Source organism: Ovis canadensis, chromosome 16, assembly GCF_042477335.2.
Source record: "Ovis canadensis isolate MfBH-ARS-UI-01 breed Bighorn chromosome 16, ARS-UI_OviCan_v2, whole genome shotgun sequence".
Lineage (NCBI taxonomy): Eukaryota > Metazoa > Chordata > Mammalia > Artiodactyla > Bovidae > Ovis > Ovis canadensis.
This window is the reverse complement of record NC_091260.1, coordinates 45,455,103-45,482,394: the sequence shown is the minus strand read 5'-3', so window position 1 is coordinate 45,482,394 and position 27,292 is coordinate 45,455,103. Positions and strand designations below refer to the sequence as shown.

Genomic DNA, 27,292 nt, shown 5'->3' with positions numbered 1-27,292 from the left:
AATCTAGAAAATATAAAGAGGCAAATACTACGACAGACCTAATACGATCATATATGAGATCAGAGGATCTTTATTCACGGAGCTTAAAGAGGACTGCCTTTCATGTAAGCTGCAATTTTACGTCTGGTTCCATAACTTTTTATATTAACCAATGTTTTTAGTGTATGATGACCTGTCTCTCAAAGATGGAGCAGTCAGTTCCCCTGCCTCACAGAATGAAGGCTCCAGATGAACCCAGAGGAAGAAAGAAGGTAATCTTTCTTTGCTAAGCATGGCCCACCAGAACTTAGAATATATTTCGTGAGTCCATCTGGCACCTACTGGACTAGATCAAGTTTGGACTTGAGGGGAGAAGGGGGAGCAAGGATAAGTAGGCACAGAGGTGATATAAAAAGAGAATTTGGCGATGCCAGCGTCTGAAGTGCCAGCTTGGAAGGTCATGTCAGAAGGAGTGGAGTCAGCATTCTAGGACTGCCTGATTCCCACTCCTGTCAGTACTGCCCTTTCAGCCAACCTGGCAGCAGCAGTGACCACCCAGCAGGTGTTCAGCCTGTCTGTGCCCTAATCTCTATGTGGGCAACTCCCCTCTTAAAAACCCCAGACACTGATAAGCACGCCTTCTGCTCTAGGAGTATATAGAAGTCAAAGGGTTAGGGGTGGTTCTGAGGGAAAGGACATGAATTTGAGCAAACTCTGGGAGATAGTGAAGGGCAGGGAAGCCAGGTGTGCTGCAGTCCATGGGTCGCAGAGTTGGACACAACCTAGCCACTGAGGGAAAGGAAGCCTCATTAGACTTGAGTCTAATGCTAGAGGGGATAGAGCTCGGGAAGGACCAGTTCAACACCCACCTGCCTGGAGATGGGACAGTGTGATCCACACCCCGTCTAGAATCTTCCCCCTCCTTTCCTGCTGGGAGTCTTTGCCTTGAACAGTTGGGTTGCTGAGCCACAGCTGAAAACCAGAAAGGACTCCAAGGAACAGAATTTTCCACTTCCTTGCCTCCTTTAAAAACAGGGGTATCTGACGTGACATCTGCTGCCCCCAAGTCCTTGGTCCTGCGTTTCTTCCATTCTTGCCCCACTCACCCTCCAGACAGTCCCCCGCCCCCTCCCCGTACTATTTTCCATGCCCTGGGGATTTTCGTTTTATTCTAGTGCTAAGAAGCTTGGTTTCTTTAAGTTGTTGCTTAAACATTTATCTCGGAGTATAAATTTGGCTTTGTGTCTCGGAATCCTGTAAAATACATACATACATACATATATATAATTTAGTAAACCCAAGCTGTTAAATAAATGACATTACAAGTGGTTGTCAGTAATAAAGTTAAACAGTAAAAAGATAGCATGACGCGCTGGTCTGTCAGATCTCAGACAACCTGGAACTGGACTTCTGAACTTTCTGCTTAGAAAAGCCTGTGGTGACGAGAGTTTGATGCTTTAACAACATGACAGGCTTATGCAGAACGATACCGACTTTCTAAAGCACGTTGACAGCTTCTCACTTTATTTTCCCTGCGGTGGAATGAGGTGGAAAGGCCCGTATTTGACAGACGTCCCGCGCAGGACATTTAAAAGCCACATTCCCTAGGTTGCACACAAGGACAATCCGGGGGCTGAGGCCTGTATCTGAATACCCGCCTCCCTGTGCTCCAGGGTCTGGACATACTCCTATTCTAACATGCCTTGTGTCCTTGGTAAATTACTTCATCTATCCTGCCTCTGTTTTCTAACCTCTAAAATGAGGTTCTTCCTACTTTTAACTATCTTTTCACCATGCCCCAGCAAGTAGGAGTTTGGAAACTGAGTGCAGGTGGAAAGAGGCAGCGTTGGGTTTGCTAATTACGCTTTTCAAGCGTTCTTGTCCGTTTTCTCCCCCTTTCCAGCAGAGAGCTAAAAGCGTTCCTCTGAATTTGTTGACTGCACTTAGGCTCTTTTAGGTCCTGCCTCCCTTTTGGGAACAGGGGTGGGCGGAGAGGAAGGAAGTGCCCTGCAACTACCAATATTTTCCTCTAGGAGGAGCCGCGCAGCCCAGATGAGAGTGACACGCACCAACTCCAACTCCTCGCCGGGGAACGCTTCATCCCAGCTCCGCGGAATGCCCGGCCGGGACGGCGCTCGGCGCCTCCGCAGCGGGTCTCGAACCGGCCGCGCTCAACTCCCGCTCCTCCTCGCTGCGGCCGCCCGGCTCCCGGGGGCGGCGGGCCGGGCCCGGCGTGACCCCTGGTGAACGGCGGCCGTCGGTTCCCACCCCTCCCCTCCCCTCCCAGCCTCCCTTCCCGGCTCACCCCGCCCCCTCCCCCCTCCCCGAGCCTGACAGCTTGCGAGCCGCGGAGCAGGGCGCAGCCATGGGAAGAGGAGGCGGTCTGGGGAGCAGCGCCGGCGGCGGCGGCGGCAGCGGAGGCTGCTGCAGCGGCGGCGGCGGCGGCGGCGGCTGCTGAGCCGAGGCGGCGGCAGGGACCCGGGGGGCCGCAGGGCCCCGCGCCCTGGGCCCCAGCGCGGACGCGAACCGCGCTCTCTCTCCCGAGGCGAGGCTCGGAGGTACTGGAAGGGAGGTCCGGGATCGGGCTGTTACTTTTCCACTGTTGTGTCGGGGGGCCTGGGAGTGGAGCCTGGGACGCCAGTTGTTTATGAAAACTGGGGAATCTGTCTTACGTATTTACACTGATAATTTTTGTCCTGGTGACTTGGGGGTTGGCGGTGCGCCCCTCCTCCTCGCCAAGAAGTTGTTTTCAGCTGGTGGGTAGTTGTAACCCGATCCACGCTCTGGACGTGTGTATGTGTGTGTGTTTCTGTAAGTTAGTGGGGGGCATCAGGGAGTTACGGGTGACAAGCGAACCACCCCACGCTGGCGCCTCCACCCACCCGTGTTTGCGGTGCCTGGAGGGGCTTCCTTCGAATCCAGTTTTGTTCAAGTCTTAGAAGTTTTGCGAGCGTTTCTGTTTGACACCATCGGTCAGCCAGGCTGGGGCAGGAACTGCAGAGGCTCGGTTGCTGAGCGAGGAGAGGTCCCAGGCTGCGCGCGGAAAGGGCAAGAGAGAGGAGGTGGTCCGGTTGTGCGCCTCTACCCCTCGCGCTGCTCCCCAAAGCGCACCACCCTTGGTGCGTTTGTGCAGGCTGCAGCCGGGACATTGGCACCGACGGAGCTGGGGCTAGAGTCACGGCCAGCAGTCCGCATGAGCTGAGGTGGGTGGAGATCGTGGCGAGCCGAGCTCCTCCAGTCCTGGACACACTTGTGGTTATGAAATCGACCAGGCTCAAAGTTTTGACAGAACTGCTCGAGGCAAGAGAGCCGCGGGTGAGTGGGATAGTGTCTGATCTGGGGTGAAGAGTCTGGCGGTGCTCAGTGGGAGGGTGCTGAACAGGGTCACCGACTTGCGGGTGCACAGGGAAGTCTATTTTGGGGTGAGTGCTTTGTATATAACCCGGAGCAGGGGGGTACGCCTGTTGGGGCCGCGCTGCGGGTGTCGGTGGCCGGTTGCGGGGTCTGCGTGCTGAATGGGTGTTTACGTGCGCGCTGTGAGTGTGCGCCCATGTGTGCTCCTGGGGGTGGGGGGGTGTGTCGGAGCCTGAGCCAGTAGGGTGTGCGGGGGCGTTGTGGGGAGGAGGCCGGAGAGGTTCGGCCCCTCTGTTTGTGCCGCCAGAAGACCTTGGATGGGACAGGGAAAGGTAACGGGAAGCCAGAGGGTTGGGAAGTCGCAGGAGTTGCTGAACGGGATTTAAGTACCACAGACTTTAAAATACTAATCCCTTTGCCATCCAAGGGCTGGTGGGAGAGGTTTCTGGAGCTCTCAGGAGACCTGCACAGGAGGACTGAGGGTCTAGGAGATGTGTGAATGTGTGGGTCCAGAAGCCCCGAGTCGCGGACGCAGTTTGGATCGGTGGATCTGAGATTCCCAGCGTGCAGTAGCCAGTCTGAGGAATTTAGACTCCCTGGTGTGTGTGCCTGGAAAGGCACCCACCTTTCCTCACCGTGGCAGTTCTGTGCCCTGAGCAGTTGTTGTCATCTTGGAAGTCCTCTTCTCTGGGATTCCAGGCTATATAGACTTTGCAGGTAACTAGCATTGAAACATTTCTAGAAATTAAAATGCTGGATAGAAACGAACTAAAATTTAGTGGACGAGAGTTGTTGGTTCCATCTTTTCTGTGATTGAGGATTGTTTCCTTCTGAGAAAAGCAGGGCTCAGTGTTGCCAGATTAGATTTCAAGAAGTCTGGGTCATTGATGGTTTCCCTTCAGATAGACTTTAGATGGAGCTGGAAGGATGTGTTTTAAGCCAGAGACCATTGGAAAACTTCATTTTTGGCTTAAGTATGTCCCATCTCTCATCTTCTTCCTCCCTCTTGTAAACTTCTTGCTTCACATGAGGCTAAGGAAAGTTGGTGAGTCAACATTCAGTTTTTCTTTTGGAGTAAATATATCACAGGGAAATTATAGTTTAAATCTCCTGAATAGCATGGACAACCAGCACTTCACAGGCAGAGGTGTGAAATGAAAATCTGTAAATGCATTGACAAAGTGACGACACCAGTGCATTTTTTGTTTCAAACTGAGCATAACTTTGCCTGGAAAATATTTGTTCTAGGCAGAGTTTGGGGCTATGCTTTTGATTGTTAGTTTTTAAACAGCAGACTCCACATCATAAACTTTTAAAATGGATTCTATTATTAGACGCCTTCTCTGTGCTATCTCTGGTGCCTGTGTTAACAGATGTTTATAGTGAGTAGTAACCTATGGAATTGTCATATTGAGTATCTTGTTAGCTCAAGACATGTTTATAGCATAATGTAATAAATGAACCCTCGTTGCAGTCTGCTTCTGCCAAGCACATGAAGCACCCCAACGTGGAAACAAATCTTAAAGTTGGTCCCACTTGGCAAACCTTTTTGGCTATCTGCTAGTAAGCATTGTTAATATAAAGACAGATCTGAGTGATACACTGAGAATAAGGCACAGCATAATGGTTAGCTTACTAAAAAGGCATGGGCTGTTTTTTTTAAATCTACTAACCTTAAGCTTCTGGACATTCCACTGGTAAACTGCACAATTCCAGAGTTTCGGTCTACTTTCAGAGAATACATTTTTTAAAAGTATGTCAATAATGAAAATAATTACTATTTTGTGTGTGTGTTCACATATGTCCATACAAATCACCTCTTTTTCTTTTTGAAAAAGAAAACCCTATAAATTGTGGTAGTGACTTAAATAATATGAGTTTTCAAATCACCTAATCATTTTCTGAATCTTGAGTTGATAAGAAAGTGTTCTAAGGCTAGAGTCATACCTTTGCTAGCTGGGTAAACAAGGCAGTACAGGATGTCTTTTTGGTAAAGTGATTTTTTTTTAAACCTGGGACAGTATAAAGAATATACTCAATAACATGGTTGATTAGTATGATCACTGGCTTTAGAGGTAACTCGCTACCAAGGGCAAGAACCACCACTTCAGAGCCATCCCTATTAGTGGACCAGCTGAGCTCTTCTTGGAAATAATCAGATGAAAATCTTGCTTCCTCACTAGCCAGTCTTTTCTAGGAGAGATTCATGACTAGAAAGTTCTGCCTGTACTGAATCAACATTTTCTTCTGCTTACTGGCCCAAACTGGAACCACATACAGTGAATCTAATCTCTCATCCCTTCAAGTGCTGTATAGAGAACAGATAGCCTGCTCCTTCTTCCTGAATTCTTTTTCGCCTGCTCTCAGAGTTGTTCCTCACCCACTGTGGGGTGCCACACGTTTCTGCCCTGACCAATATGCCCTTGAGTCCACATTCTCACCATCTTTCCTAATGTATATCATCCGAAACATAGACGTGAAATCCCGAGTCCTGGACACTCTACATCTATTCAGTTCAGTTCAGTCGCTCAGTCGTGTCCGACTCTTTGTGACCCCATGAATCGCAGCACACCAGGCCTCCCTGTCCATCACCAACTCCCAGAGTTTACCCAAACTCATGTCCATCGAGTCAGTGATGCCATCCAGCCATCTCATCCTCTGTTGTCCCCTTTTCCTCCTGCCCCCAGTCCCTCCCAGCGTCAGGATTTTTTCCAGTGAGTCAACTCTTCACATGAGGTGGCCAAAGTATTGGAGTTTCAGCCTCAGCATCAGTCCTTCCAATTATATCAGCTTAATATTCATGAGCTCTCTTAGCCATTTCATTACACTGTTCACTAATTTCAAACCTGTAAACAACTCATTTCTTTTCAGATTATTAATCATCCACAGTCAAAACATTATGATATAATAGTTTCAAGACTTTTTTTCATGCCTGAACTCCCAATGAGTCTGTGGAAAATGTAATACTGTGTAGGTGAATAGAATACTACATGCAGTGAATACAGCTCTCTCGTTTCTTACTATCAAGGAATACCAGGCCCTGAATAGCAGATGTAGAATATTCTGAAAATGAGCAAATTGCAGCTGCGCATTACAGACAGGTAGAGATGACGTTGTGAGATATTCTTTTCACAAGTGTGAGTTGGTAATCGCAGTCAGCATTTATTGAAGGCTTGTTCTGTCCAAGTCCTAGACACTATGCTATCTGGCCCTAAATGATGTGAAAGTACATCAGAGACACTTCCTCAGGCAACTGGGGTTGAAGATGTACAAATAGGACATGAACTGAGTCAACAACCTTGTCTTCCTCTGGAGATAAATGCTTCGTGATGCCGCAGGGAAGTCTGGAGCAGTTATATCTCAGTACTTAGGGAGCTCCCTGATACTCCTCACTTACCAAGTCCTCGCCTTGGAGAGAGGAAGCAAAGCTGATCCATACAGGAGAGAGGGTGTGGTGTAAAGGCAACAGCTTTGGGACCCATCTGAGCCCAGTTTGAGTCTGAACTGTACTACCAACATGCAAATTAACTCCACTGAGAATGACTTTTCTCCTCTGTGAATATTTTGTGCCTACTGCCAGTGAGTATTTTCTTCTCTGTGAGTATTTTTGTGCCAGGACAGAGGCGTTTCCACATGTAGCATTTACGACCTGGACTCGGTATTAGACACCTATCTGTTATGATTGATTTCTCTTTTGTGTATCCAGCTGAGGCTTCCCGACTAAATTATGAGTTTCCTCTGCCACCAGCTGAGAATATGCCACAGCTGAGACTCTTCTGTCTTCTGGCAGAAAGTGTTTATGCTTGATGATGATGACAGTGTTGTTTGTATCAGCAAGTCTGGATGTGAAAGAAATGACCATTTCTTCTTGACAAAGAGAAAACTAACCTGTGATAGAGACTGACTTCTGGGCCTATCAGAAGATCCTACCTGTGCACAAACTTCAGTCAGGACAAGGGGCCGTGCGAGTCTTGTGCATGCCCTCCCCTCGTGTGTGTGTGTGTGTGTGTGTGTGTGTGCAGTAACAGTCCTCACCCATCCCCCTTGCTTTAAGGTCTCCATCCATATTACATTTTCTTCCTTGCTTTATTCTTTCCTCATTTAAAGGGAGGAAATAATCAATGATAAAATGCATTTTTTGAAGTTCAAAAATCTATTTCATTGTAAAGACCTGTGTGGAAAAAGAAGCTGAAAAAGATATATATAATATGTATATCTGAACCACTTTGCCATACACTTGAAAGTAACGCAATACTGTAAATCAGCTATACATCAGTAATAACAATTTTTTAAATCTATTTCACTACTCCCTACCTCTTATTCACCCTCCTCCCTCAAATATAGCAGGTCTACTGATAAGTACTTGAATATATAATTTCTAAACCAAAGTTCTGCTTTTATATTAGAAACCTGCCAGTTAGGATGACATAATGTGAAATAAAGTAGGTGTCAGGAAACCTAGGTCTCCTCACCTCTGCTTCTAATAGGCTTTGTAATTTTTGAAGACTACTTAACTTTCTTGAGCTTCATATTTCTCACAAGTTAATAACAAATAAACAACAAAAAGAGAGGAATTATCAAGATGATCTCAGGATTTTTTGCAGAGCTATATTTGCATCCATTAAATTATTGAATTTCTCTCAGATCTTTTTGGGCTTTGCTTGAACATCTGTGAAGTGAAGTGAAGTGGCTCAGTCATTCCCGACTCTTTGCGACCCCATGGACAGTAGCCTGCACCAAGCTCCTCCATCCACGGGATTTTCTAGGCAAGAGTATTGGAGTGGGTTGCTGTTTCCTTCTCCAAGGAATCTTCCCGACCCAGGGATCGAACCCAGGTCTCCTGCATTGTAGACAGACGCTTTACCCTCTGAACCACCAGGGAAGTAGGAACACCTATTTCACTCATTTTCAGTCTCTTAGACTACTTCTTACATATCTGTCTTCCTTGCTAGGCTCTGGGATTCTCAAGAACACAAAATAAATGTGATTCGTTTTTTTATTGTTTCACTCTGCTGAATGCTGTAGACACAGCCATGTGGAAAGAGTGTTAATTGACTTAATGTGGGCTGCCTTGGACAGTCAAGCTATAATTTATATCATTTATTTAACAGTGTGCAACAATTTTGGATATAAGCATCAAGAAATACTGTTTAATGATTCTCTTCCCTTACCATTAATTTTTAAAAATAAATTATGTAAAACAGATAAAAATGTAATCACAACCATGCTTCCAGCTCCCAGTCTAATGCAGGAGGTCTTCCTGAAGTAGTTTCTTTTCTTTTGTTGTTGTTTTTTCTTTGAGCTAAATAAATTCCATAAAGAGTACCAGACTCTTAAAAGAAGGATGACAGAGAGGGTCATTGCTTAGTCTCAACTTCCTTGTTGGGTGTTTCTTACTACCTTTTAATATAGGCAATTGAACCCTTAGGTCAGGTCCCCATTTCACTGAATAATGATTCATAGGAAGGCGATGATTTTGTCTAATTGTTGGGCTGTGTGTTTTTAATTAGCCTCTCACCTTCAAATACTCCGTTCCCAAATCAGTAGATAATTTCTTCTACAGAGTCCTTAAAACTTCCAGGTGTGTTTACTGCTCTGATTAGGGCTTGCATCTTTTGTTATTGCCTAGACTTCAGTCAGTCTTCTTTAGAAGAATGTCATTATAATCCCAGTGAAATAGACTTCTTAGATTGTGAATTTGTTTAAACACAAACAAGTCTATCCCCAGCTGGCTGGGCTTCTAAGTGGAAAATGTATCCTAAGGAAAATGCTCACTTCATGGAGATTTGGCACCAGTGGTAGAAAGTACCCCATAAATCCCTCAGTCAGCATTAGAACCAAAAGGGCTTGCAAATTGAACAGGTGCTTTGATGTAGTGGTCTATGGTGGACAGCCTGCTATGCTAGACATTTGCTGTAATAACTCCTAGATTGTATCCTCAGTTGTTTACAGAATAAAACATTTAAAGTAATATATAATTGAAAACCTTAAGAGAGGCATCCCTCTCTGTTCCTTTAGTATAGGGCTTCCCTGGTGGCTCAGATGGTAAAGAATCTGCCTGCAATGCTGGTGATCCAGGTTCAATCCCTGGGTTAGGAAGATCTCCTGGAGAAGGGAATGACAACCAACTCCAGTATTTCTATCTAGAGAATCCCATGGATAGAGGGGCCTGGCAGGCGATGGTCCAAGGGCTCACAAAGAGTCGAAAACAAATGAGTGACTAATGCTTGTTAGTATATTAGACATATGATAAAAGTCATTGGTGTGTAGAAAAACTCATTTTTTTTTCTTGCTTAAAAATATCCTTTATCATAGTAAGCATCACATTATATCCACCTTTTTTTTTAATCTTTGAGTGGTCATGTCAAAAATGTAGAGTGAGATCATTACAAAATAGAGTCTTACAAAGTTTTCTTCTCATGCTCGTTAAACTAGAAGGTGCTACTGTGATGCAGAAAATACCTCATCTCAAGTTTGAGGATGGCTGATGAGTCCTCAGTTAGACTTCCAGTTATGACTGCTGTCAGTCAGATGTCAGGTTTGTCCTTGGTCAGGATGATGGCATATGATCCCACTTCACCCTATCAGTGGCTTCTTTGGACATCTTCAAGCTATGTTATTGTTACCCAGGAGAAACCTCAATTTGATAAAGCAAAGTAAAGAAGAGCCTAGAAAAGCATAGATGAATGAGAAATTGTGAAAAGATTCCTGAAGACAAACCCTCTACAATGGTTTCTTCCCATAAGGGGGGAAGATACCAGGATCCTTGCCAAGATGATGATGACAGAAAAGACACCAGTTTTATACCGAACAAGTCAGAAAGACTAAAGAAAGAGCAGCAGAATGAAGAGGAAGGATTTCTTTTTATCAGCAGTCAGGGCAGCACCATATTTCCAATAGGGACATATGCAAAACAATCTTTGTTTGTCATAGAATAAACATTCAATACTGATATGTTGCTAATGATATTGTTGTTTTTGTTCAGTCACTAAGTCATGTCTGGCTTTTTGCGATCCCATGGACTGTAGTATGCCAGGCTTCCCTGTCCTTTACTATCTCCCAGAATTTGCTCAATCTCATGTCAGTTGGTCGGTGATGCCATCCAACCATCTCATCTTCTGTCATCCCCTTCTCCTCCTGCCTTCAATCTTTCCCAGCTATCAGGGTGAGTCAGCTCTTTGCATCAGGTGGCCAATGTATTAGAGCTTCAGCTTCAGCATCAGTCCTTCCAGTGAATATTCAGGGTTGATTTCCTTGCCATCCAAGGGACCCTTAAGAGTCTTCTCTAGCACCGCAATTTGAAAGGATCAATTCTTTGGCGCTCAGCCTTCTTTTTGGTCTAACTCTCATATCCATACATGCCTACTGGAATAACTATAGTTTTGACTATATGGACCTTTGTGGGCAAAGTGATGTCTGTGCTTTTGGATATGTTGTCTAGGTTTGTCATAGCTTTCCTTCTGAAGAGTGAATGTCTTCATGACTGCAGTCACTGTCCCTAGTGATTTTGGAGCCCAAGAAAAGAAAATCTATCACTCTTTTCACTTTCTCCCACCTATTTGCCATGAAGTGATGAGACTGGATGCCATGATCTTAGTTTTTTGAATTTGAGTTTTAAGCTAGTTTTTTTGTTCTTCTCTTTCACCCTCCTCAAGAGGCTCTTTATTTCATCTTGACTTTCTGCCATTAGAGTGGTATCATCTGCATATCTGAAGTTGTTGATATTTCTCCCAGCAACTTTGATTCCAGCTTGTGGTTAATCCAGCCCGGCATTTCATATGATGCACTCTGCATAGAAGTTAAATTAGAAAGGTGACAATATATAGTCTTGACGTATTCCTTTCCCAGTTTGAACCAGTTTGCTCCATGTCTGTTTCTAACTGTTGCTTCTTGACCTGCATGCAGGTTTCTCAGGAAAGAGGTAAGGTATGCTGGTATTTCCATCTCTTTGAGAATTTTCCGCAGTTTGTTGTGATCCACACAGTCAAAGGCTTTAGCGTAGTCAGTGATACAGAAGTAGATATTTTTTTAGAATCCTGTGCTATTTCTATGATCGAATGAATGTTGGCAATTTGAGCTCTGGTTCATCTGCCTTTTCTAAATCCAGCTTTTATATCTCAGTTCACATAGTGCTAAAGCCTAGCTTGAAGGATTTTGAACATTACCTGGCTAGTGTGTGAAATGAGTGCAATTGTGTGGTAGTTTGAGCATTCTTTGGCATTGCTCTTCTTTGGGATTGGAATGAAAACTGACCTTTTCCAGTCCTGTGGCCACTGCTGAGTTTTCCAAATATGCTAAGATATTCAGTGCAGCACTTTGACGGCATCATCTTCCAGGATTTGAAATAGCTAAGCTGGAATTCCATCACCTCCTCTAACTTTGTTTGTACTAAGGCTCACTTAACTTCACACTCCAGGATGTCTGGCTCTAGGTGAGTGACCACACCATCATTATCCATGTCTTTAAAACCTTTTTTGAACATCGGTACAGACCTTCAAGACCTTCTAGAACTTACACCAAATAAAGAATACCCTTTTCATCCTCGGAGATTGGAATAAAAAGTAGTCAAGAGACAAGTCAAGAGACGCATGGAGTAACAGGCAAGTTTGGCCTTGGAGTACAAAATGAAGTAGAGCAAAGGCTAACAGAGTTTTGTCAAGAGAATGCACAGGTCATAGCAAACACGCCCTTCCAGCAACACAAGAGATGCCTCTACACATGGACGTCACCAGATGGTCAATACCAAAATCAGACTGATTATATTTTTTGTAGCTGAAGTTGGAGAAGCTCTATACAGTCAGCAAAAATAAGACCCAGAGCTGACTGTAGCTCAGATCATGAGCTCCTTATTTCAAAGTTCAGGCTCAAATTAAAGAAAGTAGGGGAAAACCAGTAGGCCAGTCAGATATGACCTAAATCAAATCCCTTGTGATTATACTGTGGAGGCAAAGAGTATATTTAAGAGATTAGATCTGGTAGACAGAGTGCCTGAAAAACTATGTGGAGCTTCATAACATTATACAATAGGCAGTGACCAAAACCATCCCAAGGGGAAAAAATGCAAGAAGGCAAAGTGGTTGTCTTATGAGGCTTTACAAATAGCTGAAAAAAAAAAGAAAAGAAAAGTGAAAGGCAAGGGAGAAATGGAAAGATACACCCAACTGAATGCAGAGAATAGCAAGGAGAGATAAGAAGCCCTTCGTAAATGAACAATGCTAAGAAATAGAGGAAAACAGTAGATTGGGAAAGACTAGAGATCTCATCAAGAAATCTGGAGATATCAAGAAAACTGGAGATATCAAGGGAATATTTCATGTAAAGATGGGCACAATAAAGGACAGGAACAGTAAGAACCTAACAGAAGCAGAAGAGATTAAGAAGAATTCGCAAGAATACACAGAAGAACTAGCGATGTTAGTATATGTAGTAAAACACAGAGAGAAATTGAAGTTGTTGACAAGACCTACGTGGATAGTCAGGGGCAAAAGGATGTGGATAGGATTGGATGGTCACTAGACTCTAAGCTCATAATGCAAATTTAGTGTTAATTCGCCTTAGATTAATGATGGCACCCAAACGTGATGACCAGGTTTCCAAAGTGGATCTTGTTCAGGGCCTTGGAAACATTGAAGCAAGGTGGAAACATTTTGAATTTTTCCACAGGACACACTAGAACTGGGAATGCTCATCCTGTCTGCCACCTCTTGGTATACCCTCATCGCAGAGTATGAGATTTTAAGTCTCTTTGCCTTTGTCCTGTACACTTTAGTGTTTTTATTTATTCTTTCAGTACATATAAGGTATGCGAGAGTTAATTATGTCATCTGAAAAGTACTTTGAAAACTAATTAGGAAAAGATGCTGAATAAATAAGATATTTTATTAGCCTGCAGGATGCAAATTGGCCAAGCTACTGGTATATTGGGAATCACTGTGAAAAATCAAAGACAGAACACATATTTATTTATTTATTTTTGTACTAAAACATGTATTTTGATTTGTCTGCATTTTAACATATATTTGATGATAATACCACATAATATATAGTCATTTAAATTTTTTTTCATGCTCAATCATGAATTTACCTTATACGTTAAAATTACTTGAAGATATATAACACAGGTTGATTGGGAAGAATCATCTTTATACAGACTTCATCTTTATACGTCATAAATATCCAAGTTCTATTTATGTCATTTCAAATTTATTTATTTATTTATTTTTATTATTTTAATTGGAGGCTAATTACAATATTGTGGTGGTTTTTGCCATACGTTCATGTGAATCATCCATGGATGTACATGTGTTCCCTACCCTGACCCTCCCTCCCACCTCCCTCCCCATCCCGTCTCTCAGGGTCATCCCAGTGCACCCTGTCTCATGCATCAAACCTGAACATATGATAACATACATGTTTCAACGCTATTCTCTCAAATCATCCCACCCTATCCCTCTCCCACAGAGTCCAACAGTCTGTTCTCTACATCTGTGTCTCTTTTGCTGTCTCACATATAGGATCATCGTTACCATCTTTCTAAATTCCATATATATGCATTAATATACTGTATTAATATTCTGACTTACTTCGCTCTGTATAATAGGCTTCAGTTTCATCCACCTCGTTAGAACTGAGTCAAATGCATTCTTTTTAATGGCTGAGTAACATTCCATTGTGTACATGTACCCCAGCTTTCTTATCCATTCATCTGCCAATGGACATCTAGGTTGCTTCCATGTCCTGGCTATTGTAAACAGTGCTGCAATGAACATTGGGGTACAAGTGTCTCTTTCAATTCTGGTTTCCTCGGTGTGTATGCCCAGCAGTGGGATTGCTGGGTCATATGGCAGTTCTATTTCCAGCTTTTTAAGGAATCTCCACACTGTTCTCTATAGTGGCTGTACTAGTTTGCATTCCCACCAACAGTGTAAGAGCATTCCTTTTTCTCCACACTCTTTAGAACATTCATTGTTTGTAGACTTTTTGATAGCAGCCATTCTGACCGGCGTGAGTTGGTACCTCATTGTGGTTTTGATTTGCATTTCTCTAATAATGAGTGATATTGAGCATCTTTTCATGTGTTTGTTAGCCATCTGTATGTCTTCTTTGGAGAAATGTCTGTTTAGTTCTTTGGCCCATTTTTTGATTGGGTCACTTATTTTCCTGGAATTGAGCTGCAGGAGCTGCTTGTATATTTTTGAGATTAATTCTTTGTCAGTTGCTTCATTTGCTATTATTTTCTCCCATTCTGAAGGCTGTCTTTTCACCTTGCTTATAGTTTCCTTCATTGAGAACACATATTTTTTGAGCCATCACCATGTTCCCAGAAATGTTCAGGACACTGGAGAATACAAAAGTGGTATAAAACATGACCTTTGATTTGCTGCTGCTGCTGCTAAGTCACTTTAATCGTGTCCAATTCTGTGTGACCCCATAGATGGCAGCCCACCAGGCTCTTCTGTCCGTGGGATTCTCTAGGCAAGAATACTGATGTGAGGACCTAGCAATTAAGTTAGCAAGGCAACACTAATAATGTACATGGGGTGTCTGTGTATTGGCAAGTACACACTTTAATGAAAAATTATATTACAGAATGTAAATGTGACATTTATTTAGAGTGAAGGGAGATGTGTTTGAGCTAAAGCATTTGAGGTGAGGCATTATGGACAAAGTGGCTTCAGAGCCAGGATTTAAAATACAGTGAATTGTTTGGATATGTAGACATTGTGTGTGCGAAGGGTGAGAACTGAGCTCTAGGAGGTATGTCTGGAGCTCCCGGGGTCATTTGTAACAGGGAACAGGAGGGGTGTAGCAGGCTGTGGATTGGTTTCCCACTGGAAGCCCTTCTCATCACTAATTATGGATTTACAGATGTGCCATATAGGCCCCTACCTTGGGATGGCTGTTGGGACATGGCCATCCTGAACCTAGTCCTTGCTAGACAGTGGTGATGCTTGCAGCTGTCTGTAGGCTTCTCTTGTGTGAACATTATGTAAATTCAATTTTAAAACTTCTTTCTTTAGCAATATTCCAAGAAGTCTATTAAAGATGCCCACATTATGGTTTCCCTTTAAGAATATGATCTTGAATGGACCCTACGATGGTAGAGTTGGCCTGGGATTTCCTCCTCAAGCCCCACTTCCCTGCCACATCCTTGTTCTGACAGTGTTGGGCCTACAGAGCCATGGAGTTTCCTAGAATCTGAGATCCTTCACCAGTGATTCTCAACGATTCTGTTAAGCAGGGCATAGGGGCATTTGGAAATAGGGTTGTTCAAAGAACTGGAAGGATTTACGGACTTCTAGTGCCTAGAGTCAGGATGCTCAATCTCTGTAATGCCTGAGGCAACCCTACACAAAGGAGAATGCTAGTAGACCCTTACTGAAAGCTGAATCTAACATCCTCCCTTTATTTATAGATGAGGAAATGGGAGTGACCAGACTTCCCCAGCATTAAACTCCCCAGGGACAGTGCCAGATTTATAGCGCCATTCTTCTAGCTTTCTTTCAAGGGTTCTTTCTGCTACATCACAGTCCCGCTCATAAACCTTGACTTTCACTCTGTTGTTTATAGCATGTGGTTTATCTTCATCATTCATGAGTGGGTGGGTTGTGGATTAAGACAAGTGACACTTGACCAGCAGTTCTTTTTCCTGGGAACACACAGAGATTTGCCTGTGAGTCAGGGCTGGTGGATGTCTTCTGGGGTGGCAGCAGCTGCAGAAGCCTAAAGGTAGGTGGGCATTTTGGAAAGGGCACGCAGTAGGCTGTGGAGTCACACAAATCTGGCTTGTCTGAAGAGATTTGAATCCAGCTCAGTCAGTTACTCCCCTAGGGAAGGGAATGGCAACCCATTCCAGTATTCTTGCCTGGAGAATTCCATGGACAGAGGAGCCTGGTGGACTACGGTTCATGGGGTCGCAAATGAGGTTGCAAAGGGTCGGACATGACTAAGCGACTAACGTTTTCACTTTTTCACTGCCATTTACTACCTTTACAACTCTCAGCAAGTTAATGAATCATTCTGAACTTTGTCTGCAAAAGGGAGATAGTGATTCTTACTTGGGAAAGTTAATGTAGTTTAAATGAATCCAAACAGTGCCTGGCTCATATGCATGACCAGAAGCACCATCTTGCTCTAAGAGCGAGCCTTAAAACCTTTCCTCCTAAAAGGTTATTTGATGCCAATTGCTGCTTTTTACCCCCTTCTGCTTTCTCTGATCAACCCAAGTTATGGCTTTAATGAGTCCTTGAAGTGTTTTTTTTGTTTGTTTGAATTGTTGAAATTTCCTCCTTCAGAAGAGGCCGGAGATTAGTTTCTTGTGACTTCTCTGTTAATGTGCCTAGACTATTACCATACAACAGAAATGAAAGATATATCCAGATGATTATCAGTGGTTTGTGAAATTCAACTTTTAAAATCAGTAACATAAGCCATTTCTGGATATATATGTTTGTCAGAGAGATTGCTGTCTGTCAGTGTAGGTGAAGTGCTGCTTGGTGAGTTAAGGGACGATTGAAAGTTGGCCAGTTGGGGTGGTGGGGCTTGTAGTAAAAGGCTTTTCTGAGGACAGAACAGCCTACATTGATTGATGCACCATGACTCGTGAGAACCTAGGGGGAGGAGCACAAAAGCCAACGAGTGTTTCAGCCCTTGACTTTGAAAAAACTTGCAGATTTTGACATCTAAGTGCACATCTTCTATTACTGGAACACTTTAAAGTTGCTTCTCTTTGTTAAAGGTTAATTTTCTTAAAAGTTAAAACCATAATAGAAGACAAACAGATGTAAAATAATACAGGTATTGATTAATGAAGGAACTTGACACAGAGTACATCACGAGAAATGCTGGGCTGGAAGAAGCACAAGCTGGAATCAAGATTGCCAGGAGAAATATCAATAACCTCAGATATGCAGATGACACCACCCTTATGGCAGAAAGTGAAGAGGAACTAGAAAGCCTCTTGATGAAAGTGAAAGAGGAGAGTGAAAAAGTTGGCTTAAAGCTCAACATTCAGAAAACTAAGATCATGGCATCTGGTCCCATCACTTCATGGGAAATGGGTGGGGAAACAGTGGAAACAGTATCAGACTTTATGTTTTTGGGCTCCAAAATCACTGCAGATGGTCATTGTAGCCATGAAATTAAAAGACGCTTACTCCTTGGAAGAAAAGTTGTGACCAACCTAGATAGCATATTCAAAAGCAGAGACATTACTTTGCCAACAAAGGTCCATCTAGTCAAGGCTCTGGTTTTTCCTGTATTCACATATATGGATGTGAGAGTTGGACTGTGAAGAAAGCTGAGTGCCAAAGAATTGATGCTTTTGAACTGTGGTGTTGGAGAAGACTCTTGAGAGTTCCTTGGACTGCAAGGAGATCCAACCAGTCCATTCTGAAGGAGATCAGCCCTGGGATTTCTTTGGAAGGAATGATGCTGAAGCTGAAAGTCCAGTACTTTGGCCACCTCATGCGAAGAGTTGACTCATTGGAAAAGACTCTGATGCTGGGAGGGATTGGGGGCAGGAGGAGAAGGGGATGACAGAGGAAGAGATGGCTGGATGGCATCACTGACTCGATGGACATGAGTTTGAGTGAACTCTGGGAATTGGTGATGGACAGGGAGGCCTGGCGTGCTGCAATTCATGGGGTCGCAAAGAGTCGGACACGACTGAGCGACTGAACTGAACTGAAAAGATGTCATAGTCATTTCAAAGAAGAACCACACAAATGTAGACACAGTAGAGGAATGTTGAAATGAATTTGTAAACTCTGACCTATCCATAGGGAAATAATCAATTACATCCCATGGATACAACTGATTTGCATTTATTTGGACAAAAACTATTTTTGTGGCTCATTTCTACCAGTTAACTTCTGATTCTGAAAAGCTATAAAATAGCATAGTCAAAGACAAAGGCTCAGACTCCCATAGGATCAGCTAATCCCTGGAGGCTCAGCATTCCATTGAAAGGATATCCTGTAATTTCCTTTCTCATCACATAGTGCAGAGTTTCTCCTTATGCCTTCATGATTCCGCAGGACTCTTGTTCGTGGGAGAACTTCTAATTTGCTGATGAAAACTTGGTGAGGTGGGATTTCTATAACTTTGGAAATTCCCTATTTTTCTTTGATATACATTTTACTTTAAAAAAGCTTTTGATTGTGGGAAGTTTTACATAAGCAAAGTAAAGCAAATAGTATTTTGATCCTCAGGTACCCATTACTCAGCTTCCAGGGTCATCAATATTTTTCTAATCTAGTTTAATCTTTCCACATTGCCCCCAAGTATTTTAAAGCTCAGACATCTTATCTTTTCATTTGTAGATGCAAATAGTTTAGTATTTTATCTAACAAGTAAGCCCCCTATTTTTAATAACCAAATGGTCTATATTTTATGGTGTATAGAGAGATAATACTTTATGAAAAGACATTATACTCCTCAGGCCTGACTCTGTAATATGATAGAGGTGTGAATGTGTGTGTGTGTGTGTATCACACACACATATATATACATATGTATCCATGTAAGACTAGTTTTCTTTTGTCATTCAGGCCCAGGCTCAAATGTCACCTTCTCAAAAGGACTTCTCTGACCCCTAGCTAGAGTAGTCTTTCCTCAACTAGGCGATGCTATCATATATCTCTGTTTTATTTTCATCACAGCACCTACCACTTACCTAATGCTGTCTTATTTATTAATTTATTTTTCCATTTTTTTGTCCATCTCCACCAACAAAATCATAAGCTCTTTAATAGTACACATCTTTTGTCTTGTTCACTTTATATCCCATAGAAAATCCTTCCTAAGTTTTGGCTGAATGAATGCATTTTAGTAGTTCATGGAAGTTTTGTTAGCCTTCTTCCAAAAATTTATTTCCCTTCCACATGTCCAAACATGCATGGCTTTCATGTGCCAATTCCTAGTGTATTTATAATTTGGTGGGGTTTCCTCATAATATGGAATGAGGAACCAGAGGTAAAATTAGGTCAGTTATTATCTCTCTCTGTACGTACGAAGTCGGTCCAGTTGTGTCTAACTCTTTGCAACCCTATGGACTGTAACCTGCCAGGCTTCTCTGTCCATGGGATTTTCTAGGCAAGAATACTGGAATGGGTTGCCATGCCCTCCTCCAGGGATCTTTCTGACCCAGGGATTCAAGCCGTTTCTTTACATCGCCTGCATTTGGCAGGTGGGTTCTCTACCACCAGCGTCACCTGGGAAACCCCATTTCTCTCCATAATGACCTTAAACTGATATAGTCAGTAGGCTCTTCACTCGAGTTGTGTCTTGGTTTGGATTTCTCTCAGAAGAAAGCCATAACAGAAGGAATCTGGATAAATTGTTTATTTGGGAGAGTGAAAAAAGGAAGGGAAAGGAGCCAATAAAGGATACGTTATGAAGCAAGGTACTATCATTGGCAGTTTGTCATCTTCTGGAGTTTGTCATCTTCTTGGAGAGATTTTGGGAGCCCTGGCAAAATACACATCTCAGAGTCCTCTCACCCAAAGCTGAAAGAATTTGACTATTTACCCACCAATTTCCATCAGTCATTAATTCCTAGTCACTAACATTCAGGAGGGCAAAGCAATCTCCAGATGCAAGAGAGAACCTTCAGGCAGAGAAATACAGGTGCAGTGAGAAATTAGGCAGTGTGCCATATTAGGGGTTGGGGAAGGCATCTTGTGTTGGATAGCACAATATGAGTTTTCCCTAATGTTAACACCAATAATCATGGTATATTTGTCAAAATTTAAAAACCAACATTATTGGTTGGTTATAACCAAAACTATTAACTAAACTCCAGACTGTATTCACATTTTCTTGGTGTTTTCACTAATGTCCTTTTTCCATCTCAGAATTCACTGTGGAGTATCACACTTTATTTAATTATAAAATTTTAAAATACTGCACATACACTCTTTTATGAGGGTGCTGTTATATGTTCAACCAGCTAATCTTTGTAACTAAACAGTATGTTCTATGAGTGAAAATCCAATGATGTTGGTTTCCAACAATATGTTGAACACAGAGTATGGTCTCAAAACAAATATATCAAAAGCACAAGACTGTTTGGTAGGGCTATGTGTAGCTCAGCCGCCATCAGTTAGCTCAGAATTACTCATAGCAGTATGATGACTTGGAAGAAATTTTATTTTGAACATTGTGTCATGAACATCAAACGTGAAGCAGAACCCCCTAAATCAGACATGACCCAGTCAGTTCCATCTGCCTGGCTTTGTGTGTACTGTCACATTTAATTCTGCTGTGAGTCACATAGCCTATACCTTGAGCCCCTTAGATAGATGAGGGAATGAAACTCAGGGAAGTTGTTACTTGCCCAGGGATTTACAAGTGGTAAATAACTCAGTTAAAATGAAGACATATGTCTTCTGCTTTGGAGCTTATTCTCTTGATACTATCCTCCCACCCTCCCACTCTTCTCTACCTGCTTGCTCACCTCTCCTTGGTGCCTTTTGATAGTCATGCAGTCATTGACAAATCTGTATTATGAAACATGCATGGTATATTTCTTAGTAATCTGGATTAACTGTCAGCCTTAGATCTGTGAAACATTTTCTGAACCTGCCTAACAATTTGTAAAAACTGTTATCTTGATATCTGCATACATTGACCAAGAAGCTCATCAGAAAATTCAGTTCAGTCCAACTGCTCAGTCATATCTGATTCTTTGCGACCCCATGCACTGCAGCATTCCAGTCTTCCCGGTCCATCACCAACTCTGGAGCTTGCTCAAACTCATGTGCATTGAGTCGGTGATGCCATCCAACTATGTCATCCTCTGTCGTCCTCTTCTCCTCCTGCCTTCAGTCTTTCCCAGCACCAGAGTCTTTTCCAGTGAGTTCCTGTGCTCTAACAATAAAGTTGATCCAGGGTCAATAATAGGCTTAGAATTAAGCACCTCAATAGAGCAGGCATTGATGTTTTATCATAACTCAAATATTTTATTATTTTATAATGTATTTGACTTTGCTTCATTAACCTCTATTTCTCAGTCCTTCTATAGTTACTTTTTTTTTTTTAACATATTACATGAAGGATATGGAATGTTCAGTGAAATCATTGACTGATCTCTATACCTTCAATAGCCCAACTGAAAATTACCCTTGGTTGCTTTGGAACTTGGGTCATGAAATTCAGAAGAAGAAATTTTTTAAATTATTCAAACTTTGACTCTGGGAAGATAAACATCATGGATATCTGGGCTAACCAATGCTGAAATCCCTCTAACCTCTAATTCTAAATTCAGAAAAGAATAGGCTTTAAGGTTTTTTGTTTGTTTTTGCTTTGATTACAAGTTGTTGGAAGCTTAGAGTTAGTATCTAATAACACAATCTATGTAAAACACAAATTATTGGCTCAGAATGAGATCAAACTTCTAAGATGATACACAGAAACAATCATGTAAAAATGGTCTTTTGTTCTTAGAAAGAATAAACAGGGATTGACTGAAAGGTAATCCTTTCAGATTTTAATGTTTGAAGCATGCACATTTTTAAAGGAGAAAAGGCATTACCGTTCAGATCATATTTATGAAACTGTTTTCTTTCCTTAAATGACTGTATTAGGTTGGCAAGGGCTTAAACCGTGACCTTTGATCGGATGGTCAAAGGGCTATTTGACCTTTGATCTCAGTATTTGTGACCTAGACACAATCTATTCATGCAGATTTGCAAATTGTGCTTCAGCAAGCCCCCGACTCAGGGCCCTTGGGGTGTCTAGAGGAGAGGGCCACGCTGACTGCACGGCAGGCTTCCCTCTGCCGAGTGCTGTGCTTACCTCTGTTTTGTACATGATGCTTCTGAGAAAAAGTAAATTGAAGGAAGAGCCTCTCTTCTCAAAAGAACAAAAAAGCAAACAGGCAACCGAACATATTTAAACCATCATATATTCCCTTATTTTGTTTAGATTGCTTTTCTGAACACTTCTCTTTAGGAACTACATGTTCTCTTTAGGAAGCCCTTGGATTTCTAGAGGAAAAATTAGTTTTTCTATGTCACATTAACTTTTCTATGTCTAAATTCAGATTTACTTTCATAATGGTGAGATTATGAGCTCCCACAGGGCAAAGGAGGCTTCCCAGTGGCACTAGTGGTAAAGAACCCACCTGCCAATGCAGGAGACTAAAGAGACGTGAGTTTGAGCCCTGGATTTGGAAGATTCCCTGGAGGAGGGCATGACAACCCACTCCAGTGTTCTTGCCTAGATAATCCCATAGAGAAGCCTGGCAGGCTACAGTCCATAGTGTCGCAAAGAATGGGACACGACTGAACCGATTTAGCACCCATGCACAGGGCAAGGGACTGTGTATATTCTACTTGGTGGGCATTCAGTAGTTTGCTTCGCCAGCTACTGTTGTGTGGGCAACATTAAAGTACTTTCTATTACCAGAAGCTATTCCAAGGCCTTTTTTCATGTTACGTTATTTAATCCCACACAATACCCCCAGGAGCCACCTGATTCTACATTTGGTGAAACTATGCCCCAGGGAGGTTGAATAATTTATTCAATGACCCGCAGCTGTAAGTAGCACAATCAGTTTTCAATCGCCTACCTTCCCAATTCCAACTCCCACGCTTCTAGCCACTACCTGTGGGGTGGTTTTTAAAAATATATCCGCAAATTCTTTGCTACTGTTCCCATCAAGAGGTGGACTCCAGGTTTCTCTCCCTCAGAGTGGGACCTGGACTTGGTGACTCATTTCTAAGGAACAGAATAAAGTAGAAGCGATGATTCGAAACTTTGGAGTCCAGATCACCCACAGGCACTGCGGCTTCTGTCTTGGGAGCTCTGTCTTTTGGATCCTTCATTCTGGGGGAAACCAACAACCATGTGTTGAGCTGCCCTGTGGAGAGGCCCACATGGAAAGAGAGTGAGAGACTCCCACAGCCAGTGTGGAATGAAACCAGGCCCCCAGCCCAGTAGCCAATGTGAAACCAAAGCCTCTGGACAATAACCACCGTGACCTTGGAGATGAAGCCATCAGCCCCAGTCTAGCCTCAGAATGACCCTTTCCTGCCAACATCTTGACTGTGACCTTGTGAAAGACCCTGAGTTAGAATCACTCAGCTAAACCTCTTCTAGGTCCCTACCCACAGACTGTAAGATAATAAATGTTTGTTGTTTTAAACTGCTACATTTTGAGTTAACTTGTTATGCAGTGATAGATAACTAAGGCAGCCTAACACTGCCTTGATCACTTTAAAAAAATAAATTGTCTTAATTTCAGTAAATCTTAAATTTTGAAATATTGATATAGCAAACGGAAATTTTCCAGAAAAAACAACTGCCAAATATAAGTAGTAAAATGTTAATGACCCGTTAACATAATAATTATAATGACATCCCTGGGATTTGGGATTTTGTAATTCAAAGGACAACTGCCTTAAAAATCCGTGATTTAAAAGGAAGGATATTAATAATAACCACATTGCTGAAGATAGCATTTTGAACTTTAAAAAAAATCCTCGTGGGAAAACTCAGGAAATATTTTGTTTGGTAAGTTATCACTCATAATCTTAGATTGTCAGGAGCATGTTTGCACTGTAAAGTATTTAAAGAGGGATATAAAACAAAGTTGAATTTTAACCTCTTCCCTAGTGATTTCACTCAACTTTTCAAAGGGGGTCCTAAAAGCTCATAGGTCAAGCCATGTCTTGGTTTGCTCTGCCTGCCAAATTGCATTAACTTTGCTTTATGGCCACTTACAGTTTAATAAATTACTTGGACTTTGATTAATATCTTTTGAGCTTAAACCCAAGAATTTGAATAAGACTTTGGGACATAGTACTGTAAACTTATTTAAAGATGGACTCTCAGAGCTGGAGAGAGATGGGTTAATGTTGGATTTAGTACATGTATATGTACTGAATTTAGAGCATTTAAGATCCTCATGGAAGACTCTAAATGATTTGCCTTTTTAAAAAACATGTAAAGGTGATTTTTTTCTTATATACTTACAAAGTGATTTAAGTAAGTTAAGGAATTATTCATGAAGTGGATATGACTAGTTCTTGCTTGGTATTCAGAATGAATACAGAGATGCTGGTTTTCCTTCCCTATGTTGGAGAACATAGTTTAGACCCTGCTAGTACTTCCCTTTCAATCTTTTTTCCTCCATGCAGCTTACACCCTGAAAATTAAGTAAAAAATAATTTTTATATTGAACTGGACTTGATAGTTTATGCTTGACTTTGATTCATGGGTTTGTGCTGCAGGGGAGGATAAAGATGACTATTGATAGCCTAAGTATAAAGAGCCATCATTACCATAATTCATTCATTCACTCACTCTCAAATCACTCATTAATTCCGTCTATACTTTGCCCAGCAGAGCGGGGACTGGGTGCTGGAATCCTATAATAAGCAACTCAGACATAGCCTTTGCCTCATGTGAGTTCATGGTCTACAGTGGAGAAGGACATTAACCAAGTATAATTAAAAGCAGTTTTAAGTATACTGTGGAATAAAAGAATAAGGAGACCTAATTCAGATGGGGGCTTGGTGGTAAGGGAAGACTTTCAGAAGAAGATTTTGAAATCTAAAGGAGTAAGAGTAGGAGGAAGAGGGAAGAGCAATGTGGGCAGGGGAACAGGAGCCAGTTACCCAGTACCATCGAGAAGTGAAAACAGTCAGTGCAGCCGGAGCCCAGGGAGTGACGAGCATGGCCTTGGAGGCCAGAGGAGGAAGCAGGGGCTGGATCTCGCATGGCCTTGCAGTCTGCAGTGTAGTCTTTCTTAATAGAAAAGACAATAGAAAATCATTGAAGAGTTTGAAGCAAAAGGGTGACAGAATCAGGTTTGCATTTTAAGGAGGTCACCTGGCTCTATAATGAAGAATGGATGAAGGGCAAATGGAAAGAGGTATTCAGGGAGATGAATTCTACATCTGCCAGAGGCCAGAGATATTGGTAGCTTGGACCAGAGTTGGGGCTTCCCTGGTGGCTCAGATGGTAAAGAATCTGCTTGCAGGAGACTTGGCTTTGATCCCTGGGTCAGGAAGATGATCCCTCGAAGAAGGAAATGGTTACTCACTCCAGTATTCTTGCCTGGGAAATTCCATGGACAGAGGAGCCTGTGAGTTACAGTTCATAGAGTCGCAAAAGTCGGACATGACTGAGAAACTAACACTTTGAACTTTCAACAATAGTTAATGGATTTACCACTTATTTATGAAGGAAAGTGGACTGGACTTGGTGCTGACTTGGAAATGATTGGGTGAGGAATGCCATGTAAAACTTCCCAGTATTTGGCTTCTTCGGATGGATGGGGAGCACTGGAGGGAGACCAGGCATAGGTTGGGAGACAGTGTTTAATATGGGGACATTTTCAGAGGGGGCTTTTGTAAGACATTCATAAGGAGACCCATTGTAGTCTTAGTCCCGGATCAGAGGTATCTGGAGAAAAAAATTTGGAAGTCAGTGGTTTCCACACAGTATTGAAGCCACAAAGATATCACTCTGAGCTCCCAGAGTGAAAGCAGAGTGAGAAAAGAAAGAGTAAACCTGAGTCCTGAGGAATCCAACATTTGAAAGCTACATGGAAGAGAAGCTGACAAATAAGAGTGAAAGCTGTGACAGGGAAGATGGTAGAGTGTCATCTCAGAGGCCAAGGAAACAGAATCATATACGATGCTGATGAGGGGTAAAGTTAAAAAAAGAAAGAAAAAGCCCTGAAAGTGTCCATTGGGTTAGTGAAATGGATGTCTGGAAGGACTTTAAGGAGAGCTGTGTTGCTGTAGTGATGGAGACAGAGGCCGGAGTGAAGTGTTATGGGGAGCAAGCAGGACGTGAAGAAAGGAGGACAGTGGATAGAAGATAACTCAAGATATTTGGCTGTTGAGGGAAACAGAAGGATGGAGCTCTAACTGGAGGAGGAAATATAGCTAAGGGAGATGTTTCTAAGGATGAGAAACCTGAACTTATTTGAGGGTTGATGGAAAAGAGCAATGCGAAGGTGAAGGGGTGGATTGAAGCTAGAGAGAGGGTGGGTAATCCATCGTGCAGGATTCCTGAGAAGATATTCAGAGAACAGCTAGAGGAATCAGAGAGGAGCGAGGATCCCTGCCCTTCTGTACTAGGAGGGAAGAAGGAGGGAAGGGTGCAGATGCCGAGCTGTGGTAGCTGCAGGTTAAAGGCTTTTCTACTTCATGGCTTCTATCAATTTTGGAAAGTAGTTGAATGAGAGAGAGAAAGGGATGGCATCCTAGCAAAGAAAGGAAGCAGTTTCAAATTTTTGCAGAGGACAGAGACAGCTTGAATAGGAAAGGGAATAAACTAGTAAAGCTTAATAGGATCCCTAGTTATTACTTGAAGGCCCTGTTGAGATTGATGATCACAAATGTATGGTGGCACACTGTTAAAAGGATAAAGTATTTGCTGCTTTCCAGAGGCATTCAGACATTACCACACACAGGAAAAGTGGAATCCTCTAGGCCTTGGGTTTTGTCAGAGAGCTGTGATGAAAAGATGGCAGGAACAAGGGAGCCACTGAAAGGACTAACCAAGGACCTAAGCTGGTTAAGAAGAAAAAGTTAAGATGAGATGGGGAGAGAGTAGGAATCAGAGGAGTTGATTAAATGTGGTAGAAGAATAGAAGTCGGTGATAAGAACAGGATGCTGCACCCAAGAATAAATAAATTCAAATTCTTAAGGGGGGGGGGCTTTGATTGTTTAAAGCTCACTGGTGATTCCAGTGCTTTTTTTCAAAAAGGAATATAGGGATGTAGTGTAAAAACAAACCAAAGACAGGAATATGATGAAATGATTAAGTCCATAGTGAAAAAAGATACTAGCAGTATGAAATCAAGATGAAGACGTAACGTAATTAGAGAGCACAGTCAAAAAAGTGTGCCTTTAAAACAAAAACTCTGAAATCAAGCATTTCCTTCTTCACAAACTGAAGTCATAGGCCCTTCCTTCTTGCTCATTCTCTTTGATTTTA

At 42.4% G+C, this 27,292-nt stretch overlaps 1 protein-coding gene across 8 annotated transcripts in view; it reads left to right on the top strand.

Moving 5' to 3' along the window:
- The first annotated feature begins 2,009 nt into the window (after positions 1–2,009).
- Positions 2,010–27,292, top strand: part of GHR (growth hormone receptor) — a 298,640-nt gene continuing 273,357 nt past the window's right edge. For 2 of the 8 annotated variants that reach the window (XM_069556435.1, XM_069556437.1), the window contains exon 1: positions 3,282–3,401. The gene's annotated coding sequence lies outside the window, so the exon portion shown is untranslated. Of the gene's footprint in view, positions 2,538–2,762; positions 3,402–3,644; positions 3,666–27,292 lie in introns of those variants that run through there. The other 6 variants (XM_069556433.1, XM_069556441.1, XM_069556434.1 and 3 more) reach the window with 6 other exon arrangements.